The sequence below is a fragment of the Acipenser ruthenus genome, chromosome 27 (genome assembly GCF_902713425.1).
Source record: "Acipenser ruthenus chromosome 27, fAciRut3.2 maternal haplotype, whole genome shotgun sequence".
Lineage (NCBI taxonomy): Eukaryota > Metazoa > Chordata > Actinopteri > Acipenseriformes > Acipenseridae > Acipenser > Acipenser ruthenus.
Genome location: NC_081215.1, coordinates 18473398 through 18500858, shown reverse-complemented (window position 1 = coordinate 18500858; position 27461 = coordinate 18473398). Strand labels below are relative to the sequence as shown.

General features: G+C 39.2%; 1 protein-coding gene across 1 annotated transcript in view; it reads left to right on the top strand.

Annotated features, from left to right (window-relative positions):
- The window catches only part of LOC117432458 (N-acetyl-beta-glucosaminyl-glycoprotein 4-beta-N-acetylgalactosaminyltransferase 1-like), a 138070-nt gene that overhangs the window by 20226 nt on the left and 90383 nt on the right, over window positions 1-27461 (top strand). The gene's annotated exons all lie outside the window — the stretch shown is intronic.

The following is a 27461-nucleotide window of genomic DNA, read 5'->3' as shown; positions in this document are numbered from 1 at the left end:
TGAAACAGCACATGCTACGGGAGAAAAGAATGAGCTGTTGTATTTGAAATATGTAAAAACTTGTGAGCCAGGCAGATTACCGTAAATTAAAAGCAACACTTTTAATTAAAGCAGTGTTTGTGAATCAAAGCTATGACTAGATAGTAGACCAATTTCCACAGCTATTTTTCATTATTGTCGTGCAGTTTATTAAATACAGAAGCACATCTCCACTCTGGCACGCACTTGCCGATTCTTCCTGAGCAACATCTGAAGAATCCGACCCTTCCTCACCAACTATGCTACCCAGCTCCTGGTCCAGGCCCTGGTACTCTCCCGCCTAGACTACTGCAACTCCCTCCTGGCTGGCCTCCCTGCGTCCGCCACCCGTCCGCTCCAGCTCATCCAGAACTCTGCTGCCCGCCTGGTGTTCTCTCTGCCTCGCTTCGCCCACGCTACTCCACTACTCCGCTCACTCCACTGGCTCCCGATCACCGCTCGCATCCAGTTCAAGACTCTTGTACTAGCCTACAGATGCCTTGACCAGACTGCACCCAGCTACCTCCAGACCCTCATCTCTCCCTACACCCCCACTCGACCTCTCCGCTCCGCCTGCACTAGAAGACTGGCTCTACCTCCGCTACGCTCCCCTGCCTCCTGAGCACGCTCCTTCTCCATCCTTGCTCCGCAGTGGTGGAACGACCTTCCTACAGATGTCAGGACTGCCCAGTCCCTGACCACATTCCGGCGCCTCCTTAAGACTCACCTCTTCAAACAGCACCTGTAGAACTCCTCTGTTTGTATCCTGGGACACTATCACCCTTCATTCAAATGTGCTTTATTTTGCTCTTATCTGCCCCCTATTTTACTGCATTTAATCCTGTACTTCAGAATACTGTAATCTGCCAAGTGTTTAACCTGTAGTACTTTGTATTTAATCATATCCTGATGTAACTATCACTATTTAATCATATCTTGATGTAACTATCACTATTATCTGCTGTATTATTGAATTGTGGTTTGTCACACTTGAACAAAAATTATTGTATTTCTTGCTCTTATTGTATTACTTGTATTGTAACACTTGAATGTATTTGTATTTGCTTGCGATTGTAAGTCGCCCTGGATAAGGGCGTCTGCTAAGAAATAAATAATAATAATAATAATAATAATAATAATAATAATAATAATAATAATTGCATGTTGGAGAACAAAATACATCATGATATATTACCGTATGTATTATTACGGTACATTATTTTAAACTTGCATAAACTATTGATTTAAAGTTTGGTATTTATTCAATAATGAATAACTACTATTTGTCTGTCTTATTTGCCCTTCATTTGAAATATGTTGTTGTGATGGTCCTGCATATACTGTATTGATTTAAACAGGATTTTTACTTTGCTAACTCGGCAATGTTAAATTGAAGAGAACTCCAACAATGACAGTGTCTCTCTCTCTCTCTCTCTCTCTCTCTCTCTCTCTCTCTCTCTCTCTCTCTCTCTCTCTCACTCTGACAGAACTGCGATTTCTCTCTCGCCTTTAGGCTCTGACTTGAAGGAACATTTTTCTTTTCTTGTGTAAATCAGGAAAGCCTTCCAGCAAACACACTGCCATGAAATTCTGCAGGTGCTGCCTGCTGTACATAGTCAGCATTCAGATCACAGTGTCACAGATGTGCATTTCAGCAAAGCCTCCCTCTCCCGCTTTCCCTTGTCTTTCTCAAGCCACAAGGGGCAAGTCGTTGGAAACGCCTGGCAGATGTTCAACACATTTCTGCATGCGACTGATGTTTAGTTTCATATGCTAACAAGAAATGTCAACATTTATCAAAAGATTTTTTATAGAAAACACTATTACTTTTCATTTTAGCATAGTGAATGGAAATGGCAACCCTGAGCTTCTATTATATTTGTATTCTGTAATATCTGCATGATGGGCAAGACAGCAAATCTGACTTCACAGGGAAATAACAAGCGGATGGCTCCGAAAACTAGATGTTTCACGCAGAAGTGAGCGACTGCCCTTTAGTCCTTTATAACAGTATTTGTCATAACTTTTTTGAAAACCTGAATATCTATATTGAAAAAGAAATACTGTTTTCTAGAGTGCAACTATAACTGCATGCTATTTTTGTAGTATGTACTATTTATGAAAATCATCCCACAGACGAGCTGGTGCTTAGTTTTGATGTGGGAGGCGGGAGAGGGAACAACATTGCAAAGCGATTCTCTAATAGATTACAGGTTCTGGTGTCTTTATATTCTGTAGGTGAGGGAATGCAACCCCTCTAAGAGTCCACACTCGCTGCCATGAGTAAGAGCTGCTGCTGCTTCGTACCAGAATCCTACTGGAAAAACAACGCTGTAGTGCTGTCACATAAACCTATATTGATGACGAGAATAGGCCTGTGGCAATGTGCCCCGCACCTGTGTGCAATTGTGTGTTATGTGTTGTATGTTGCGTGTGTGTGTTAATGTCGGTGTATAGATTGGTACACGGGATATAAACGGGTCTGTGTTTCACGTGTGATTTAAAAGTGTAGATTTGTATTTAGGCACGAGGAGAGCACAAATCACTTCACGTGCTGGTTAAATGTAATATGTGAGCACGGGGTTGCACGTAATGAATTCACGTGCTGGGATTCAAGTGAATAATTAATTAGTAATTGAATCCCAGCACAACAGTATATATAGATGCACATTGCTGTCACTCGGGGTTGGGTGTTCGAGAGTGGAGAACGGGTGAGAGAGAAGGAGAAATACATTTAAATATCAATTGCTATTACGTGCTGGTAGGACCAGCACGATACTTGTTTATTTAAAACTCACCGTGTTTGTTTGTGTGTCTGTCCGTGCACTGTTTACTGTATAGTCCGTTTTGTTTGTCTCTTTATTTTGGCGTGAAGTGCCGTGTCCTGTTTTGTGTTCTGTTTAAACCTTTTATTTTGTTAATAAACGCTGAGTGCTACCATATGCACTCAGCTACTCATTACCACCGTCTGTCGGTGTGTTTCTCTCTCTCTGGTCTGAGTTCCTCCCTGCAGCCAGCCTGTCACAAGGCCATATGGACCATCAATGCACGTCCCTTCTTCCTGTCCTTTGTTGGCCCTGTCAAGAGTTGACATCTAAATTTATGTGTAATAAAATCAGTACCCGAAACCGGGATTCAAGAGAGGGAACTAGAAACAAGTGCAGACTTCTTACAAAGATCATAATAGTTTATGACAGATAGAAAAGGCAGCAATAGAGAACAGAGAAATTGGGTGAGAATATGATATATTCTTGAATGCTGTGCTGTTGCTATATTTTCAACAAAGTAAGCACACAAGTGCTTATGAGCAAGCAGATGTACAATAAAATCTAAGAATAATCCACTCTAGTATAATGATATCTATAACTGGATTTTAATATGTTATCCCCAAAGTACCAAACAAATATGCTTCCGTTGCCCATCATCCTTACCATAATGGATTCTCGCAGGGTGTGTTTATAAATAAAACAACAAGGCCATTATTGCTTGTGATGCTCATTTTTAGCAGCAACTGAGCCTTTAGCATGGACATTTAGATTTGAATAACCTCATGTGGTTTTTACAAGAATATTCCCTGTTTATATTTTCAAAGTATATTGGAATTCACTAGGAAGCTGCATCCCATGTTATTTTCCTCCCTAGGGCCTACCGTTGCAGGAATGTTTGGAAAATACCACTGGGATGCAGTTAACCTTATGAAAGATTACCATAGGATTTGTTTGCATTGTCATTTTGCAGTGCTTTTCCAAAGTTATAGTATTAATTTACAGTGCTTTAACATGGCTTTGACAATACAGTAGTATTTTAATTTGTAAATTCCAACTGTTTGCTTGGCTTTGTATTTTTTAGATTAGCCATGAAAAGTGAGAGCTAAGCTATTTCTTTTTTTTTTTATTCATGAATAACCATGTTGTTACATTGTAATTATTTGGTTATAACCAAATGCTTTCCGACTGTACATGGTAACTAACATCTAATTACAAGGAAATGGCCTTGTAAACAATCTGATGTAATCACATGGTAAATTGCCTATATGATTACACACAGTGATGATGCGGTTTAGCCCCGACCTCCTCACAGACATTTTTTCTGTTAAAAACATTTATATTGTTTGGGCAATTAAAATTATGGGGGAAAAAAAAACAAAAAATATGTTTAAACTTACTTGTGTGGTCTTTTTGTTCCCTCTGAGTTTCTTCTCTGCTGGGTTGCGGTGAAAAGAAAAAAAAAGAAAACAACATGTTTTTAACAATAGTTATATGGCAATCTGCTTTCTTCTAGATGAGAAGAGATGAGTGCATGCATCTGTTTTCAAAGAGAGAGTTTGTTGAGCTATTTAAACAGTAACAGTATTTTCTTTTTAGTTCTGTTCTCATTTAATCTATATTTAATACTTACCTGGGCAGAGCAGAGAGCTTCCTCGCTGGCGTGCGTTCATGCTGGTGATCTGTTGCGCGGATGCGTTGATAGTAGGGACATGCACGCCACACACATTCAGCTTTATATACGGAAGTGCGCCCAATGTTAGTCAATGGGGGAGTTTTTAACAAAGAGTTGTTCCTTAAAATGTTAATGAGGTATTACTACCCTTATATACATTATATTGTAATGTAAATGTATGATATTGTATGAGCTTTATGGCTATGTATTGCATATCTACCTGTTATATGTAGTGGTGGTTTCTCCTGAAAGGTGGAGTTTAATGAGGGTGATGGCTTTAAAAGTCCCTCCAGTGTTCAGTCTGGGGAAAGAGTTTTTAAGCCTTACGGTTGCTTATTGCTGATCTCGTATCAAAGAGCTCTTATTAAGACTTTAACTCAGTTATGTGAGCTGCTTATTTATTTATTTATTTATTTATTTATTTATTTATTTATGTATTTATGTATGTATGTATGTATTTATTGCTGTTGTGAGTATATAAAGTGCTTCAGTTAAATATTGTGAAAATGGACTTGGCATTGTTTTGTGAGTGCTGTTTTGCTATACAACCTGTTTTTTTCCTGTTTTTGTGCGTTTTGGAAATTACTATTTGTCTTGGATTTTTTTGGCGCACTGAAACTGAACTGAACACGCTTATACAAAAAGTAGCCATTGTGTAAGAACAGGAAATGTTGGTAGTTAACTAGTTCTTACCATGTTATGACATGGTTATGTCTGCCTGTAGTCTAAAGTAGTATCTTTTATTTTTAGTATTTCAATGTTTAACTAAATGACGTTATCTTTACAACAGGTACCAGTGCATGTCCTATCATGCAACATTTTCTTCAAATAAATATTTTGATGATAGATAAATGCAGATCAGTAAATTGGAACAGTGGCAGCTGCATTTGCTGTAATTTACAATAGTGCATAATGATGTCAGTTAAAGATGTACTGCATGACTACTGTACGCTTTGATTTTATCTGGACAGTATGTATTGTTGTTTTGTTTTTTTATAAACAGACTAGAGTTTTAGTTACCCTTGTAACATATATACTGTAGGTGTCTCCTGATGTTGCGAGCCACTTATTCCTGTGAAGATTCAAAACTGCAAAGCCCGAGGGGTGTGCTGGTATAGAGTGCTGTTCAATCAGTGGCGGATCACAGACTGGCCAGCCTCCCCTCCATGGGGAGTTGTCTGATGTTACTGATTCCTCATTCAGGAGAGCAAAAGAAACATACTTGAGGCTTTAGTCAAAGAGAAATTCTACGAGGTAGGAGCTGGATTCTTGACTATGCTAGGTTCAAGCAGCTGTAGTGTACACATATGGCTTAGCAGCCTCTTGCCAATGTAAATCAAATGAGATGCCAAGATATTTTTAGACCTCGGTGAGGATTCTCACTGCTCATCAAAGAAATTATGCATGTTGAAAATGTGCCCATCAACTGTAACAAATTATAAACTTGGTCCCAAACGTCACAATGTGAGGGATAGGCGGTTACCGCCTTTAAATCTGCAGATAAGTCTGTTCTCTATTACTTTAGATGGTTACTATTTTGGCCAGTCCACTATGAGCCCTCTATCGCATTCTGTCAGATATGCTGCCTTTCCCATCGTGACTGACTAGCAATAGAAGATGGCTTTTATATATTCCCATTGAAGGAACAGTCCAGTTAAGATGTGCAAGATATGCAAGATGTCTCCATTTGCACAGACTAAATCAAGTACCTGCCTGGCTGTGAATAGCAGCTGACAGTATGGCTCCTGAGCTACATATGTTCAAGACTGAAATTAAGTGCAGTGCAGCTTTGTGGATGGGAGTGTATCATTCCCCACTGGCACTGCAGACCACAGCTCTCTGGCTGGGAGGAAATTCTGTGGGCTGGTCCAGCAGCTCAGCCCCCTTTCTCTTTAATTCAGCTCGACTGGTGCCTCTGTAGTGATCGGTCTGTGTGCAATTCGAGCTGGCAGGATTGTGGTAAACCTTTTTTGGTATGCATCTGCACTCGTATTAATGCACTGCAGCTTCCGGTTCTCTAACACCTAATTAAAATGCCCTGAAGGTCTGCTTTTGCCTACTGCAAGCTATTACAGACTTGTAATCTACAGCGCCTCTTAAGTGGATCCCTTCCAAAAGAGGGGTTTGGGAGGTTTCTTAGCCCATGCACTGCACACAGACTTCCATTATATTATGATTCCTTACTGCTAGCCAAAGTAACTGCTCAATTTTTTTTGTTTTCACTTTTTTTGTTTGAACTGTAAGCAATTACTGTCTGTTTGAGGGTAAAACAATGTTTTTTTTATTTTAATGAAAAAGGTATACAAACATGGATAGTGTGTTTCCAAGATCTGAAGGCCTACTCGTTTTCTTGTTGGTGTGTTGTACAGTTTACTGCAGACTTGTGTTTGCATGTTAATTAAAATGACCTGTAAAGCAATAGCAATCAAAATACAGTACAGCAGCAATGCAGTTGCATTTTCCCTAAAGATGCCTTGCATAGTCTTTGTCTTATGATTCTGATCCTTAAATGTGACCAGAAATCAGTACATGAAACAGAAAGATCAACTCTACACTACAGCCCCGATTTCCAAACACCCAGCAGGATCAAACAAAGTGCAATTGAGCTTGATTGAGTCGGCTGTTGCTGGTGCTACAGTACATTGCGTTTCAGTCTCACTCTGAAGTGCCACCTTCAGCTTTGATTGCCGCTGTATTTGATAGTCAGCTGCTGTACTGGCAACGGTGTCCTTATTCTGTCAGATTCAGGTGACTCATTCCGTGCTTCAGAGAATCCCCTGCCTCTTCTGTAGCTCGCCTCCACACTACACTTCACTGAAGATTACTTCAATTTAGCTCATAGATGACTTCACCCCTCTATAGACCACACTGTCACGTAGCCCTTTGTTTTGGTCTGCAGTCAAACCCATGCTCAATCTTACATCTAAGAAAGGTGCTATTAAAGTACACAGGTGCTTTCATGCAAGAAAGAAGTCAGTATTGGGAAATACCTGAAAAGGTTATAATCATCACTGTTAGTATTGTGAAGGTCTGGTATTGAATGTTGCATTCAGTCTAAAAAAAGTAATTTTATTATACATGCTATTTTTTTGTTATATAAAGTTAGATTCTAGCGCCAGGGTACCTCATATAGCTACAGCAGCATTATATTCCGGCACCAGTAGACATGTTTAATATATATATATATATATATATATAATATATATATATATATATATATATATAAACATATCAAACATAGTTGATGAAACTATAGTTTCTCTTTAGGTCTGGACTACTCACATGACCCACCCACACTCACAGGAGAGAAGGTTTGTGTCGTGTGGGAAGTTGTGAGGGTGGCTTGATTAGGGTGGGGTTTGATAAGTTAGCACCAGTAGGCTCTCTGGTGCAAAACTTTCAAAACAGGTTAGCACCAATTTTCAAAAGGATTTGCACCCCTGAGTTAGACGCACCGCACTGGGGGCTCTCTGCACCCATTTATTATAATCTTGGGGTGCTCTGCATCTCTGCATCTGGTCTTAAGAGTTCTTGAAGTTTCCTCCAACCAGTAGTATTACCCTTAAGGGGTCAGAGAGCCACCCTAATGCTCGTGGAGGTTTTGTCTAATGGACTTCCAATTGAAGCCTAAACCAGATTTGATACCAGGCTTCTAGTGGTGAGACACTAGTGTATTTCCATTGTTACAGTTCTGCCGGACTCTTTGAGTGGCTTGATTTTTCACTTCGCAGAAAACAGTGTTACATTTAGCCCTCATTCTCATATTTGGAGTTCTCCCTTTTTCCTCTTATTTAAATGAATACATTCGGGCAGGAAGTGTTTAAGAACAAGCAGGCAGGCTGATAGGGCTTCTACTAGATAAACGTTCATACAGCTCATTTGCCTCTTGTAGGTCCTCATTATAATCCAACACCTGTATTAAAATGCACTGGCATTTCCCCATGTTCACGCACGCATGACATTCAATTTCACCAGAAGCCCTTGCCTCAGTTGTAAGGTTATGTCCTGCTTACTGTGGCAGAAGAAACACTTATTCTAATGAATCATTTGAATATGAAATGCTCTTGTAAACATGGAGGGATAAATTAGAGTTATTTCTTTTCTAGTTTATTTCCACCTGTTCCTGAAGAGCCTCTTACAAACGGATTAAGTTATTTTTTCCATATTTAGTGCCTTCTCTTCAAAGCACTTCGAGTGCATTTCAGTCCTGATCTGAAGTCTCCATTATAAGCAGGGCTTTCACTTTATGCATAACAAACCTGTAGTAAACCATACCTTTTAGAGTAATTGAATCTGCATGAAACATGTTACGTGTACAACAGTTTTTGTCACTTAAAGCGATAACTTTCAACAGTATAAACACTGCAGTGATCGAATGAGGAGGAGATTTCCAAAATTAGCAAAGACGGCTGTGAGTTTGTTGGAGTACACAGCTTTTGCCTGTTGTTGCTTGACCAGTAGGGGTCAACCCTCGGAAGTCCAAAAAATTGAACAGCAATTACTAACCCGCCACCTGTTTCAGACTGAGTAGGTTTATTAGAGCTCAACCCACGACTCCATTTGAAAATAAAAGCGTAACATTGGTTAGAAAGGAATACTGCTGTGCACTGCTGTGAGCAGAAGTGGGGATCGCAAAAAAAAAACAGTGTAACGACCCAATTGGGAATCAAACTAAATTGTAGCTTATATTAAAAGGGATGACATGATTAAAATACCAATGTTTGTAAAAGCTAGCAGAGTTCATACATTAATTGCGTCTCTTGGTATCACACAAGCATTGAAAAACTCTAATTGTTTTACATGACACTCCAAATCATGGTCCCCTTTGACCTCAGTATCCCTCATTACAGACATTGCTTCCATTCCAGCAGTGCAGTTTTAATCAGTAATGTGCCATTTTGAATTGCTGGCTCGTTCTCCCTCGGCTGCTCCTGACAGGCTAAATGAAATGTTAAATCATGTGAGTCGAATGGCTTGTGTTGGGCCAGTGCTTGATTGACGTGTCAAATGCAAAGCAACAATTGAGTATGTACGGCGCGCAGCGAAGGTTAATCTACATTATAATTTGAGGGCAGAAGAGCCCAGCCGGCTCCCAGCCTCTTTAGCATCACATTTTCTGCACTTAATGTGTAAGAACCAGCTTCATTAAAAAAAAGTAGTTGGTGTTCATTGTAAAGTTGATGAGATATAACTAATGCCTCCCTTGATTTGATTTGAATATATTGTAATACACTGTGGAGTAGATTATATGTGCAGATCCAATTACAAAATGCCTCAAAATACTAGCCCCTTTCACACTGGCATGCTCTACCATGCGGATCGGCTAAGCGTTTTCACACTGCTTTTTGAAGAAGCAGGGTCGACCTTGGGTGACAGAAGCAAGTATACAATATGCGCTTAAGTGGGATGCTGTGTTAATATACAAGCTCGGATAATGTTAATTACTCATAATTCTTCTATCAGGAATATTACAAAAAGAGGAAGCCAAAACACATTGTTTTATTTCCGTCGCCTTGTATGTTTCCATATGTATGTACTTATGTCACAGTACACTGACATGTATCTAAAGAGCTGCTCATCCAGTGCCCATTCCTGAGCACATGTTCTTCAGGGCATCTGTATCTAACTTCCTTGTTCATGGTCCTAACTCCTGCAGTGTGTTTTTCATATCCTTAGTGTGGGGATTTTGGTCAAACAGGGGAGAAAGAGTTTCCTCACCTTGTCTTAAAATTGTTTGTATTAAAGTTGTAAGAAAACCCAAAATGCAAGTAAAATTACAACAAATCCTTTAATGTCACTATCTTTTCTTTGGCTTTAAATATGTAGAAACAAGTGGCGATGTACTGGCATTTAGCCTATAAGCAGCTCGGTCCCCATTAGGTCTAATAACGAGTCCTGTCTAAACCAATCCTGTAACAAATCTTTCTACATAAAAGGGTATTGATCCCTTCAGCACACCTTCCCTCCTGAACAATTATTATAAGGAATAATACTTACCCTTTAAAGGTGCGGGTCCATTAATGCTGAGGATACAAAAAAGAATTTGATGTATACCACGTTCAATCGTACTGTCAAATCATACTGTAGCAAGCGTTAATAAAGTCTGTCAAAATAAGCTACCTAATTTAACAGTGCTAAGGAAACCCCTGTTGTTCAAATGATCAGCAGGCTGATTTACTTTGATTATGTATAAACATTGTGTGCCTGCCTGCTTTAAAGTTTTACAAAGAGGAAAACATATACACTTGTACATGTTTTTGTTTTCCCACTTTTTTTATCTAGTTTCCTATAGCAGAGAATGCTGCTATGGATAGATAAGTATAGATAAGACTGATAAGACTGTACTGCTTCTGTAACATTTTTCAAGGGCAGTGACAGTTTGTGTGTCTGCTCAATGTGTTAGACATTGTACCACTGCAAAGGCGAGTGCTGTTTAACTGAAACAAATGGAAGTGAATCCTTAGTGACTGTTGGCATGATGGCAAGGCCTCCTAATTGCTTCCCACAATCTTGTTAAATTGTGTGAAAAATGGCAGTAACAAAAGCTTTAAAAAAAACAAAAGGTTTACTTGACAGAAGGAATTCCAGTGCAAGAGATTTTCTGAAAGGTTTACTGGCAATACAGTAAAGATTAAAAGAATATATATAACCTTCAGTAAGGTTAAAGGTTACTGTACTTAACTTCTTTCACTTCAGGTTTGAACAATATTAAAAACCCTTTTAAACATGACTTGACAGATTCCAAATGTATTTAAACCAGATTGTTAGGACAGTTATCCCTGGTCTCTCTTTTTATTGTTCTGGGAATCTTTTGCAGCTTTTTTTTAATGTTAATTCACAATATGCAGATATTTCAGGGGTTAAACACTGTAGATACAGTTCTGTATTCTGGTACCTTTATGGCTTGGTTGTAGCTAGACCATTGGAGTTTGAACCTCATCACAGGAAGTGATTTAGACACAGGAAGCAGAAGCAATGTTTTTTTTTAACTTTATTTCTAATCTCTTTACATTCCAGATTAAAGTATTAAAAACAGGTAAAAAAAACTAAATAAAACTACTAGCACACCAGTAGTTCCAGAAGTGCAATACAGCACAGCACAGCAAGTAGCTGTTTGAATATCAACAATTGCACAGCAGCATGTTCATTGTAAAGCATGGTTAAGTGCACCGACAACAGACAAGAAACCTGCTGGAAGCTAAATAACCCTGTTCAGTTTCTTCCCTATTGATGGATCTAATGCATCTTTTCCTTGTGTGCACTGTTATTAGCAATTCATTCTGATAGAATGATATATTGCGCCCGGGGATTATCCTTCATAGAAGGAGCAGGAGACATCAATTTTCTCTCTGCCGCAAAAGGAAGGTCGATCGATGGGGGTGGGAAACTGGTGAAATTGGGGGGAAGCTTTATAAAGTGAAGCCGCAGTGGTCAAGTGGTCCCGTGGTGTCTGCTTGTGACTAGAAAAATCATCACTGATGCAGTGCAATCGGTATCCAGAACAGAATGGTGCCACTACTGATGTCTGAAACCCAGACAGATGAGTTACTGTAACAGGCTCATTCAAACAGGGAGCTTCTTACTGACATGAAGTTGCACCCTTTCTATTAATAGTTGCTTAGCTAATGGTTAATGGTTTAGAATCCTAGCAGGGGGCTAATTTTATAACATTGTATTTGTCACATCTGGAAATCGATAATTAGGAAACATGCAATTATCAGGTAAATACTGTATTTAGCTACCATGCAGTAAGAAGTGCAATAATAGTCTTCAGGGTTTCTTAAGGTTTTAATTTGTATTGTTATTATTTTTCTTAGTGCTTTGTTGCTATGGGGACCAAATTCAAATAATCCTTTCCTTTACCTCTTGCGCATGAAGTTGTCATGGTGGGGAGCCAATCTGATAAATAATATGTAAACGTCTGTCTGTTGCAAGTCAGTTTCAGTCCCAATGGTCAAGAAAGACAGCAGCTGATCTGACAGACTTATTTTCACACTTGGCTTCCAATATGCTAAGGAGAGCGGCCTCAGGCTAGACTCGCTACTGTTCGTTTTTCAACCAGAAGGGAAATCAGGGAGCGAGTTCACCCGATTCCAGGATTAACTAATCCTTCCCCAGAGGGACTTTAGCTACTCAATTGATTACTAATGACTGGTAAGTATGGTGTGTGAATGCACTGGAATGCAGTATCTGCAGTGTTCCATGCACGTTCCTCACTTCATACATAAACATCTGCTCCTTGTGCTGCTGCTCATGGTTGCTTTCTCAGTGTATACTGAAGTAGGGTGAATTTAACAGGGTGAGGGTTTGAATGTGCTGATAAGTAATGCCAAATAAAGATTAAAGCATTGAAAAGTTGCCCTGCGTCAATATAAAGTACCTACAGGGAACCAGCGAACTTCAGCATTAACTAACAACTTACAACTATCCCTACCTTGGGTCCTGCTGCTTGGTTTCTGGTACTTGTACAGTCTAATACAGTAGTCTGTGTGTAAGCAAATCATTATTTTACTGAGCTGAGAGTTCTAGACTAGCTTCCTATTGTGAAGATAATGAGGACAGACTGTGCACTGATTAGCTGATGCAGTAAGTAAACTTCATGAATAAAGTGGTACTGTACGTGAAAATTAAAGAGTAGTAGGTGCTCGGTTAAAGGTTGCTTCTGTATCCAAAACACTAATCACTGATGTTTCTGGAGCAGTCCCAAGTGATGGCTCATTTTATTCTGGAGAACAGACTTGCTGTACCAGCCCAAGGTCCCTGAAGGACTGTGAGCAGGTACAGCAATCACTGCAGAACCATTTAAACACCTTGTAGACTGGCCACTTCAAACTAGTGAGATCCTATCTGCCCACAATGGCCCAACACACTTGAAAATGCAGGTTTTTAATAGATTAACCCTTATAAAAGTTGACCATAGTAAAAGTACAGAAACGTGTAATAATGCACAGTGAAAGCACGGTAAGCATAGGCAAGCATTGTAAAGAATAGCAAGGTATGGTAAAGCATATTAACAAACATGGCAAACCAGGATAAATTAGGGTAAATGCAGAGTATAACCATGGGGAAAGCATGGTAAAACTGCAAAAATACAGTGCTAAAAATACTTTGGTAAACTTTTATAAGGGAATACTTTATATTTGTTGAAACTTAAAACTATTTGCTTCCAGTATTTTTCACATCTTGGTTATGCTTCATTTTATATCCCATGCGTGTGCGTGCCTGTGTGCATGCATGCGTGTGTGCGTGTGTTCTGAACAGGAAGGATGCTGTACCTAATTTTTGCAGTTCGTTTTTCTCTCTAACTGGATGGTTACAGTTGAACAATGAGCCGCCCAGCCTGATGCTTTTTTTTATAGCTATCTAAACGGTGTGAAAACTACCCTGATAATATTCGCTGGCACAATTTATAGCCCTGTTCGTGCTGGAATCAATCAAGCCGTACCTTTATATACTGAGAAGCGGTTGGTTTCACAGAGAACTTCTCCAACCTAGCAGGGCTACCAGCTATATGATTAAAAGGTTTTTATTTTTACATTTTCTTCTATAGAAACGGACTGTACTTAACAGACTGCTAAGAGCTTTGTAGAAGTCGGAAACTGCACGCCTGCCTGCAGTCATTTTCATGACCTTTGCCCAGCTTGCAAAACAAGCTTTCTATGTGAAAACGGCTCTTTATTACGATGCATGCTGTGTACGCAGTGACCCATGCTTTTATTACACTTCTTGAGTTTACTAATGTAGTTATCTTAGCCAATCATTTATCATGCGTTACAGTGCTTTACTAGCTTTACAATGCATGGAATTGGCTTGGCTACACTATACTTCCCCAATGTCACAATAATGTTTTTACCTATATCTTGAGAACCACTTATTTAATTGTGATGAAACTTGGTATGGACATTCCTTAGCACAAGTTCTAAAGGTTTAATGGGATTTCAGGGTAATCTGCTTTTTTTGCACTTACTGATAACCCTTGTAAAAGTTTACCATAGTAAAAGTATAGCAAAGCATAGTGAAATCACTGGTAAGCATTGTAAAGTCCAGGTACAGTACAGCTTAAACATGGCAAACCTTGGAGAACTGTGGTAAATGCATAGTATAACCTGATAAAACTGCAAAAATACTGGTGTAAACATTTATAAGGGAACTCATATCATATTCAGATTCATAAAGCGTCTGTTAAAAACCAACATCTATTTTCAAATCAAATCATATTTTCAATTACTGGTACTTTTTAAATTACATTTGTAAAATGCCAGTTTGTCTTTGTTTAAACTTTATACTGTACTCTATATTTAAATTTGAATCTACTATACAAATGTTAAAACGATAGAATATCTAGATCAATATAAAGAGCAGCAATATTTAGACAAAAAACAGTGTTTTACACTGGAAAAAAGTTGCTGAAAAATGTATTTTGTATGCAGGGTGCATCTCAATACTAACAACTTTATTAAAGCAAGACGGATCGTGCTGAGAGACACAACGTGACAGCGGACACAATCAGAAGGAGATGTAAAATAAATACATGAATAAAAGCAGCCTTGGAATTGATTGCAGCCGTCAGCAGGCTCGTCAGTGCCTAATAAATAAATTCAGCTGAGTCTATTAGATCAGGTTTGTCCTCAGCCTCTAAGCCTGTTTTCTCCAGCTGTGACCAGGCTTTTCAATTCAATTGAAATGTATTGCATGTCTTATAAGATAAGGTTATCGTTCTGTTTTTTTTAAAAGATGAAACATTATTCTCGCCCACCACCATCTGCATTTAGTATTAGTTCCTTAAATAACATGGAGGTAATGGCAGTGGTAGCAATGGGATGGGCCATTGATAGGATAGTACCATAGTGGTACCATTTCATAGTTTGACATACCAGCCCCATGGTATCTCAATGGTACTGTGCAAACCACTCCACAGACTGATGTATAGCACAACCACTGTGCTACATTTGTTGCCAATTCTGGTAATGCAGAGGCTGATTGTTGCTTATTCATTCCATAGAGCTTTATATACTGTAGGTCTGCAGTTTTTAAAGGAACACATGTCATAGACACATGTATTTTCATTTTAAAATATAATACATATATATATATTTTTTAATTTAGTCATCGCCAATGGATTTTTTACCGCATTTTTCCCCAATTTGGAATCGGCAATTGTATGTATTGATCTCGGTCCACCGCTGCAACACCCCCCGTGCCAACTTCGCGAAACGGCGGCAGACACATGCGTCCTCCGAAACGTGCCCTGCCAAGCCATCTTTTTTCGCACTGCAGGCCCACAGCAAACCCATCAGACCTATAGTGCCGGAGGACAACACAGATCTGAATGGTTCTACTGCCTCAGGAGTCGCTGGTACGTGGTGAACCGAGGATTACCCTGCCGACCTGAGCCCTCCCTACCCAGGCAGTGTTCGGCCAATTGTGCGCCGCCCCCTGGAAACTCCCGGTCACGGTCGGCAAATGACATAGCCTGGATACAAACCAGCGATCTCCAGGCTATAGGGCGCATCCTGCACTCCATGCGGAGCGCCTTTACTGGATGCTCCACTCGGGAGCTAAAATTTAATATCTTGTGCTAAACTAGGTTAAGGAAAGTTCTGTTCCTGTGTTTTTCTCTTAATAAATCTGTTGCAGTTGCAGTTTATTAGGCCATTACAGCATTGTCCTCTGGGTCAAGGCATGTTACTGTCTGAAAGCAGGTCAGTCAATAGGGAAAGTAGCTGTTGGAAAGAAGCCATTGAAAGGGTGGGGGCATTTTGACCCTCCAGATGAAATGGTCTACACATGTTTACACTACCTGTAAACATGGCTTGCAAACATAGATTTATTTATGTAGAACCAGATATCGTGTTTTACAATACAAATACATGTTGACTGTAACACCTATCAAAACTGCACAATGGCAGTACACAACAGGCAATACATTAGTTTGTTAACTACAGCCTCATTAATGGCTCTACTATGGGCTTCTTCAGCGCAATATACCAGGGTTTTAATGGTATTCCAATGATTTTCTTTCTGTTAGAATGAACAAGAAACCTTGTTGGGTGTTCTGCAGATTTATAAAATGTGTTTATACAGGCTCCTTCAGGCACTACTCTACTTTTAACTACTGCTCTAGCATTCTCCATAGACCAGGCATTTTCTCATAGCTCACCAAGCCGACAACTCTTCACAGGGAGAGACAATTGCTATTGCTGAGAAAAGTAATATTGTGTTGTCTGTCATCCTAACAGCAGAAAGCAATATCACCCTCCCCATTGAGACTGTTTTAATAGTTTTTATTATATCTTATTTGTTTTGTGAATGTTAATGGGAACAAACTGCCTTCTCTAATAAACAAACAGAAAACAAGAACAAAACAGAAAAACAAAAAAAAACCAGAATGATTTAATGATTTCCAATTACTGTTCCATAAAAGCTGCAAATGATTAACTACACTGGCAGTTTTGTTCTGTGCCTAAATGAGAACAATAGTTAAACCAATCTCTAGGTATCCTTCAAACGGTAACACTATACCAATGCCGTTTTTAAGTTTTGTTTCGCTTCCTAGAGCTTAAATATCTTCTCTACTGCAGTTGTGTAATAGGAGTGTACCAATTTGGATTTCAGAATGACAAAGTGGTGTTTGAAGGGTGAATGCTTACAATCCCTGTTGCTAAAACTGCCCTTAAACAACAATGACTGCAACCAAGGCCCCCTTCTGATTTATTATGTACACAAACTGTGGAATAATAAGAGACCAAAGAATCCTATTTTTAATAGAACACAATAGTGTGCTTTGAATAGTTTAAAGTGGAACGTGCTGGATTTCTTACTTGGCTATCGTTTTGCATTGCTTACATTCTGTATTTATTATTCTGCTCCATGTAAGATATACCAATCTTCCACCTACACACGTGCAGTACTGGTGTTTATAATTAGATTTGCACACCAGCAATAGGTTGTCAAGAGCTGTCCACTCACTCCTTCCCTGGGGTGGCTACTCCTGCCAGATTCCTCATTCATCCAGTCACCATTATTGGCTAGCCAGCAGTAACAAAGACTCCTACTAAACTGTAATGATATTGGTCGCAGTCATACAGCATTTAATAGCCATGATCATTATTTGGCAGTATATAGACAGGGGACGAATCTGAGAACAATCACACAATATAATGTTTTCCAATGCTTTCATGCGGCGTGTTCTTGCATGTAATCTAAACCACTTGAAATTACAAATGTAGTGTTATGTGCAGCCCAATCTGAGACAGAGACAGAGATGAGCAGAGATGAGCAGAGAAGAGATGAAGAGCATGGTGGAGTTTTTTTATATCGATAGACCTTATGGATGAGGGTGGTTATAGTCAGTTAGGACACTCACTGTTGAATGATTAACATGAAAAGAATACAAAGACTATAAACTGATAACACTTTTTTTTCAGATTAAGGAAATAGGTTACATTTTGAATTAATTCCTGCACATGCTCACAGAATAGGGAGGCTTTGGGTTGTATTATTCATCATGCTCTTAACAAATAAACCATCCAAATCTCCATTTTACAAACTAATTCAATGAAGAAATATTTTTTGTATTTTCACCCTTAATTAGATGCTTGATCTATAAGAGCAATAATAATAAAATGATCTGTCAGATAAATTAGTCCATTTTTTTTACACCACTTGTGTGTGAAATTGGGTTTGACCATTTGGGAGGTAGAAATCAGGCTTTATGGAATTTACCCTGAAATCAGAACTCCTTAAAATACACCATCTGGACCCCTTAAAATTCAATATCTAGTATACTGGACCATTTGCAACATTTGCTGAAGTTGAATAGGATTCATGGCTAACAGATTTGCATTTCAACTCAGAGGAAGCTTGTTTTGGTCTTTTTTTCTGATGGAGAGGAGAAACAGAGGCATCTTTGTTTGCTTGTCAGCCCCTCCTTTTCCACAGATCTGGTGATTTGTAAGCAGCAGAAACCTGAGTTCTGAGTTCTCTTTCTTCTGCACTTCAGGAGAGGAGCCTTGAAACATGGTCTGTGGGAGAGTGGCAGGAGAGAAGAGGTCACCTCTACACCATAGTGACCTGCCAGCGTCAGACGTTCTGGCAGAAACTCTTATGGGGTAACAGTCTGTGAAAGAGTTTGACAAGCTGCAGTATCATTAAACATTAATTATGTTTTAATTAGGATTCATTAAAAAAGGGTGCAGTCAAACGGTGTGGCTGATGTCATCCAATGATCTACACAGTGACATATCTAAATACAGCTGCTCAATAATTCGATATTAATCCAGCTGGGGTTTTCTCGTAGCGGCGATTTATTATTTTAACTATATACAGTACTATACATTAAAAAAATAAGTAAAGTAAGTTAAGTGAACCCAAACTTTAGCTCAACTACACACAGCTGTTTTGCTGACAGAACTTATATAGGCCGATGGCAAATCCCGCCTGTATCAGTAGTTAAGTTGCAGGCTACACTATGTGGCCATTTATAAACATCCAAATAATTTAAGAACTGTAGTATTTAAATAGGAAACATCCTACAAATACTACTGTATTATTGAATGCACTGTTTAACTAGTATTACTGCAGAGTGGCAGTTTTACTTAGTCCTGTAACTATAAGTAGTAATAGCAATGTAGTACTATTTGGTCAGGGTGATACCTCACCGACAGGCTTAGCTGAAAGCCAGCCCAGCACGTGGAAAAACATTTTCTTAGCTTTCAAGTTTCTCGTCTACACAGCTGAGACCAGCCACAGGGCTGAGACCCCGGGACATATGGTATTTGTGACTCTTGATAGCAGTCGGATTAATCTGAGATCAGCTCTCACTGCCACTGCTTCTAAAAACAGGCTAATTACAGAGTGGATCCGTGAGCAGCTTAAAGACAAACTCCCTAATGCCGAAGAACACATATTTTGAAGGTTAAAGTGTTGTTGGTTTTCTTATCATCGTATTAGTCAAAGCTGTGTTACCACTGCAATACAGTAACTGTAGGTCCAGCATTAAAATCGTCCATCAGAACTGGAGATGCCAAACTCAATCAGTCTTATCGTGTTGATTATTTCTATTTTTAGAGGCTTGGCTATAGAATTGGTAATCATTGTATTGAACAGGAGCCCTTTTCTTAAATCTTAACCGTTGTGCTCTATAAGGTCTCATTTGGCAGTTTTGAAGGAAACACATATTTCAGTGTTTTTATTTTAAAACGTGATATTTAGTACGAAATAAAGTTCTCAATTTGGTTGCCGTACTTTCAGGAACACTGTTACTGTTCCACTTCCTTGGTCCTTTCCCCTCCTTTGGGGTCAAAGCATGTTGCTGCCGCAAAGCATGTCAGTCAGTAGGGCAAGAAGCTAGTTGTTTAATGACAGGAAAGAAGGTAGCGAAGAGAGTTGAGGACAATTTCAGTCTCCCCGTGAAATGATCAAGCAAGGCTAAAGACTGTAACAACCCTATTTCATGCTGTAAGATGGTTTAAAGGAGCAATTTCCATAGCAGCCATTTGTCCCAACCAATCAAATGCTGGATTACTTGTCGATTGCACAACCAATAAATAATATAGATTCTGTATTTTTCAAGCATATTGTGTTTTTAAACATATACATCAGAAACTACTATTTGAAATGAGGGATACTAAGGTATACACATTTATATTAAATGTATGTTGGATCAACACAATGATGAAAGGGGTCTGTTCTACAGATTTAAAACTACAGCGGTGGATCTAAGATGGTTCAGGCTGCACAAACTGGAGCTGAGGCATCCTACACACCATGCATGAACTTAATATGAATCCCGAAAACAAAGATTCTACTCAGGAATTAGTACTAAACATAGAAGTATTGTCATTTTTATAGCTATATTCAAGACAGGAATTTAGATAGGCTAAATCCTTAACAGTGGTTGATTTCTCATGCGTGATTTCTAGTAGATGTATCTGGATAGTGCTTGGTGAGGCTAGGCTGGAACACCTCACCTGTCACTGCAGCGGCTCTGACCCAGTTTAGCAGGTTTTAAAAAGGATTTGTCGGGGCAAATACTGACTTGGCATCCAATCAGTGTCAGCTTATTACTCACACATCTCATCCTGGCCTCTTCGTGCGTTTTTAGAGCAAATGCTTAAAATAGGGAGGGTAGTTTTTAACAAGCAAAGTACATGGTAAAACAGAAAATCTTAAAAAAGCAGTTTACTACTGACCACAATGTACAAACCCATGGAGTGTTGTACCGTTCAAAAGGATTTAGATGGTCTTAGAAAGAAAATTGAGTGTGAAATATCATCTTTACTAATGTGTGCATGTTGCTGTAGAGATTCATTTTCTATCCTTTTCTGTTGTAGTCACATCACATCCTAGTGAATTTTTAAAGTACCCCTGTGGCCTCAACATACCTCCTATCTAACCTCCTATATCTGGCACACCAGAGTTTAACGATTAACCTGTCCCCCCATCCCCCGCCCCCAACACTCCTCGGTGGATCTGCTGTAAGGAATAACGCTTTTGTTCTATGCACTATGTTGCAGGTGGAAAGGTTAATGGCAGTTTGTGGCCGGATAGCGTCAGGAATGAGACTCAGAGTAAGGAAAGCTGCAGTGAAAGCTCTGGTTGCACATGTTTATTAACAAAAGAACTAAACTAAACAATAAATAAACAAACAGGGCGCAAGGGCAAAAATAAAAAGTTCAAAGAAAACACAGCCGTCACCTTTGTTCACAATCAATGCTTCGGCTTGTTCAGACTGAGCAATTCCCACTGGCCCATCTCATCCAACTCCTTCCAAACACCTCTGACAAGCAAAGGATTTTGTACCCTTTATATACCGTGTGGCTGGAGCCTAATTAACCATCAATCATTCAATTCAGGCTCCAGCCACATTCTCACGTGTATTCTGGCAGGGAAGAGTTTAACCCCCTCCCTGCCAACCCTGTATTCCCACACACACTATTTATAAAAGGTGGGAGTGTACATATTATAATAATTACAACACAAAATCAGTAGACAAAGACACACTTTTTTTTTTTTTTTTTTTTACTTACACCAGGGATACAATCGTTTTGAAAATTTTTACGACCCGCTTCCGACCCAGACCCGTTACTGCAGGACCCGACCCGAACCTGCAACCCGCTGCAACACCGTCATCTTACGGTGTCCAGCAATGCACCATAACAAAACTGTAAATCCATTGCAACTGTAAATTTCAAGAACTGTGAAACTATATAAAGTCTCTCAAATGTAAACATCTAACATTATGTACATCCAGCTGTTCATCATTGTGATGCAGAGCACTTTCCATTGCATGATGACGTTTCTATTTCTATTTATTCAAAGCCATGTTGTTTGTACAGGTTGTACAGGTCACAGTGGTTAGCAAACTACAGTTGCGCAGACACTGCTATCGCTGTTAAACTCCAGCCATGGGTAAATCCTCAGCCAGTTTTCCTGAAAATCTTATCTTTTTTACCTTTCCCTTCACTGACATTGCTTATTTGGGCTTGTGGCAGGACGGTAGGAGAGAGCCCTGCACATATAAAAGGGGGCCAGGCTAATCGGGAGATGGTCACCAATATAAAAGCCTGCAGCTTTGCACCCCAGTACTGCCTGTGTGTGTTCAGTTCCTGCTTCTGGTCTGACGTCACCACTCAGCCATCCCTGTCACAGTGCTGTTGTATCACTAAGGCTGTATTTTTTCACAGTGAGCAAGGATTTCATGATTTCCATGAATTAGAACCAGTGCCGTGTAAGAATAATCTCCAATTCTCTGTGAAATCTAGATTTCTGAAAGAATACTATTTTTAACATTTAAAAATGCATTGATTAAACGTTCGCTTCACCAGCGGACTACATGTTATATGAAATCCAGTTGAACTTGCTTACCCTAAATTATGAAACACATGGCATAGAGGGTTTTACAAAGGCTTTAATTACAGGACACAGACAAGCGCTATATTTAGCTCTTGTTGACAGGCTGACCGAGTTTAGTAAAAATAACCTGAATATTTATTTTTTGCCAAATTACCCTTTATGTTTTTTCATTTCACTAAATGTTATACCATTTTATTTGTACAATGGAAAAGTGACAAAAGTGACAAAAGTTTATTTTTGTAACAATTAGTGCATGAATCACTCAAAAAACATTGATTTGTGTTTGTTTGAATTCAGTAATAGGCTCTGTATTTCGTTCTTGTTGTTTTATGAATGAGTATGAAATTGCCTTGGTGCCCATGGGTTGGATTTATTCTTTGCCTTTTTGACCCCTAGAACTGCCTTGGTGCCCCTGAATTTTCATGCCCAACGAAGGCAACATTGCCTTGCCCTTCATGACCTCAACTTAAATGAACTTAATTCCCTGTAAACATGTCTACTGGTGCCAGGATGTATTGTTGCTGGTGATATATGAGGTACCCAGGTGTTAGAATCTAGCACCATAGCACCAAATGTGCACCCTTGTACATGATTCCCTTCAAGATCCTGGCCTTCAGCGCCTACATATACAGCTGTGACTATGTGGCAGCTTGTTGAAAGATCACACTTAGTGGAATGTGTGAATGTACAGAGATATGAAAGATGAAGACGTATTTGCTCAGTATAGCAGAGTTGGCTGCCCAAGCTCCCCTTCTCCCTTTCCCGTCTACATCGCTGCAGCAAGGCTGTCTGGCGGACAGCTGTACTCAGCCAAGAGGTGTTTAGTTTCATCAGGGGAGACTAGTATCAATTGTATGACAGGGCACAGTAACGTGTTTTTGTGGCTGGCAGCCATCTTGGCTCAAGAGTGGGGGTACAGCATGGAGCCAAGATGGCTACCTTTTGCCAGCCACATGTAATTAATTTGTGGGAAGGGAATTGGCTACAGCTGGATAATTGCTAACTAATTTAGGAATTAGGGGCCTAGCTTTTTCATTGGAGGAAAAGGCTGTGTTTGGGAGGTAATTTTTCCCTGATCTGAGTGCTTTTCTTTATTTTTCTGCTACTAGTATTTTACTTTCTTTTACATTTTTGAACTTGTGTGTTCACTGTTTTGTTTTGGAGGAAAAGGGATTAGCTCTCCTCAGTAGTTAGGGAAATGGTATTGTTTGGTCAGTGCCTTCCATGGCAAGGGTCTATGGGAAAGTGATATTTTGTTGCTTTCTGGAGCAGTGCACAGTGTGCAATAACAAACAGACGCAGTAGCGTTTTCTCTAACATCTGTCTGCCTCCACCTGCACACATTAGGAGCTGGCTATTTCCCAATCCACTAGTGGGATTAACTTGCTACTACTAACTACCTTCTATTGGGAAATAGTCTGCTGTCAGTAGTGTGCTTGAATTGGGGATTTCAGCATTAGGATTGTGTCAATACTTGTATTTTCCAAGTCATTTTTGAAATTCTTAGGTCTTAATTAAATAGAATAAAACATGTTAATACTCAACACAAAACAATGCGGTCCCTCGGTCTCCCTTATTTGCACAGTTATTGAGTATCAATCAATAACAATCTGACTGTTATATAATAACAAAAACTCAATTGATTATTTGTCTTACCTTCCTTTTATACTGTACTTTTGATTTGACATCATTTTTAAGGTGATGGAAGGTCAACTCTTCTTGTTTTGAAATGAACAATGGATTGATTTATTTACTAACTGCCGACACATACATCTTAAAGGTAAGTACTGTACTCGGAAAATACAAGTATCGGCACACCCCTATTCAGCATACATATTCTACACTCCTGATTGCTCATTAAATGTCTTGTTGGAGTACAGGATCAGGGTGCACTGGAGTCTATTCAGCTTGAGGGTGTACTTTCTTTTTCCCGTTGTATGACAAACCCTGACTCGCTTAGCTCGCAAGGAGAACGCAAGAAATACATTCTCAATTTGATTAGAGGTAAAAACATACAGTACAGTGGTTTTAGACAGCACTATAGTAGTATCTTTTTATACGGGTAAATAGCTGGCAAAATAGATTTATAAAGAAAAGTAATCAGATACTGTGTCGAGCTTTGTTCACAAATTCATTCCACAGAGACTGTAGTCAGTGCTGACGGCACCTTAATGCGAATGCTGGATGAGCTGGTGCAAATTGAACTGGAGCAGAATTTCATGATTATCTACTGTGTGTTGAGGGTGAAAGAATCCTAGTCCAACTCAGGAACAACTTGAGGATTGTTTCATGCAGTAAAAACAAGGAATTTATTGGAAAGGTACGGGAATAGCTGCTGCACTGTACCGTCTCATGGAATCAGGAAGAATCTGACTAATATTTTGTTAGACTGTGAACAGGATGACGTCACTGGCAAGCTGTTTCTACCAGGAAGAGAGTCAAACACACAAAAGCTGCATGTTTAAATGCAAATGCACACTTTAATTACAACTACAAAACACAGGAACAAAATAAACCTGCACGGTGGACAAAATAAACATTCAAACAAAAACTAGATATATTTTAAATACCGCGGTTGTAGACCGAGCAACTGCTTTAACATACACAATACACACGGCTACATGAACTCCCCTACACCCCAACCATAATTCTTTATATATACAGCATTTAAACAACACCTCAAAACACATACCTTCACCAACTAACACCGACATTAATTCTCCACACTAATTCTAAATTATCACCCTTGAACACATTTTGCACACCCGTGGCTGGAGCCTTCATTTGCTATTTGATTTCTTTGTGCTTTATATAAAATAGAATGTACAATATGTCAGTGTTACTTAAAGAGTAAGTAGCGGAGTTCCGAAAAATATAGCATTACACATCCCCTAACCGCAGAACTGCTCCTCCTGCAGAACAGCTCCTCCTGCAGAACAGCTCCCCCTAAACCAACACGAATTCTGGGACGTTTGTTGAGCTCTGGCCCCTCTGGAAGACAACAGCACCTGATTTTAGTAATGGCCTAATCTTGCTGAGAGAGGGTCTCCCGGCCGAGGCATTATAAACTTTAATGCCCATTTATTGAATAACAATTATTTCTAATTATACTTTATGAGCTCTGTATAACCAGCATTTAATCATAATAAGCACTGAGACAATTTAGGCCATAAATAGCATCTCATTCGTTATACTTGTGGTTTAATAGCGTACATTTTTACAGGGATAATTTGAACACCCACACTGAGAATTTGAATGCAGTTATATTGGGTTTGTAGACAGTAAAAAGTTAACAAATACGCTAAACAGACACCCAGGGATCATTGTTCAGTGTAAAATTTTTAAAAAATGTTTTAGTTAGCAAGCCTTTACTTTCCAATTTTTATCTCTAGAGGAAGAGCCGCCATTCCAAATGCTAGTAGCTTCTGAAGCCCTCGCTACCTCTGCCATCCCAGTGGAATAATGTAGTCGCACAGCACTGGCTGGCAGTTGGAACAAACTCTGATGTGATTGAAAGACACTAGCCTGTTCATTTTCTGATCATTGGACTACTTTAGCTGTCTGAATTGTACTGAATTGTAATTGGTTGCTATTATCTTTCATTGAAACGCTATAAATTGTGACGTGGTTGTGGAGTACGTACTGCAGCGTTGAAGATAGTGGCTCTTTGTGCTGCTACACTAATACTCTCAGATTTGCTTTGTGAGGAAAGATATAATAAAAGGGTTTCTGCAGCCTTTAATTATTTGATTTGCCTCTCTTTTTTCTTTGAAGACACAGTGTGCGAGCGAGTGCATTACATGTGCTAATATTCAAGGGCTGTTAAGCTCCCTGCACCTGTATTTGACTACATTAGGAGACTCTGGTGATAAGCACAGAGGTGCAACTTTGTTAAAAAGAGGCTAAAGACAAACATTAGATTTTACACATGCTCGCCATGTATTCATTCACTGTGCTTAGGAAGGTGTATGATTAAAGTTTGTAGAAGTTTTGTAAAAAATAATTTGCAGTGCATAAGGGTCCACACATGTGCAATACAATACGGCAGCCCTCCATATTGGTGCCCACGTACAGTATTTGAATTCCCAATGCAGTGTCATTTTTAACTGTACCGGCTGAATTGAAAACATACTTATATAATGTGATTTTATATACTTGGATGTAGCTGGAGTGTGTTGTTCATATGAATTATCTTGTTTATTTTTATATAGCGCCTTTCACACACTCTGGGATGCCATGAAGTGAAAGGACCTATATAAAAATACATTTGTATTGTATTGTTCATCTGTGGCTGTCTGAAGTCAAGCAGACAAATGTTCTAGTGTCTTCTTCAGTATATTGATCAGGAACGGAATATATTGCTATTTTTCAATCGGTTTGGATAGGGGAGCCTTGTGTGTGAACAGAACCCAGCCTTGTGATCAGCCAGTTAATGGGGGATGATCAGTACTGTGTGAAAACTGGGTGTAGTGGAAAGTGACGTTGCTAAATATACAGTAGAAAAGTAAAGAATTATGTGGTTAAAGAGTTCTATCTGCCTGTGCTACACCATGTTGACTTCTGTCACAAAACTAAAAACAAACATAATTCCACATTTGTTTTAGAAAAGATAATAGACATTTCTTTGTAATCCATACTCATAGTCAGATTGCCAGCACCAGATGTTATTTCTGTGTCTGTTTGCTTCACAGTAGGTAATACTGTGTCAACGCTTTGTCGCTCGATCTGACGTTTCGAAGGCTCGATGAGCAGCCATAAGCGATGGGGAAAAAATATCTATTTCCAGCGACAAATTAAAAAACCAAATGGAAAAGCGATCCACTGATAATTAATAAGATCTCGACACAAAACGTAGAGATCCTAAGATAATTCTGTATCTTCTGATCTTGACATAAGCAATTCTTTATTTTATTTTAATGCAGTACTGAACCACAGCTACACAGCCCTAGAGAAGCTATCATCATGTTCAGGGAATAATAGAAAGACACTGATGTCCTCAATGAGAGATACTGGCGTCTAAAATATTAGACGCCAGTATCTCTAAAATATAACACGCTAGTGGATGTAGATTGCTTGGGTACTTTTAAAATCACTGTCTGCTTTACATTTTTGACATAAGACATTATCTTTTGAACAGTAAACAGGCC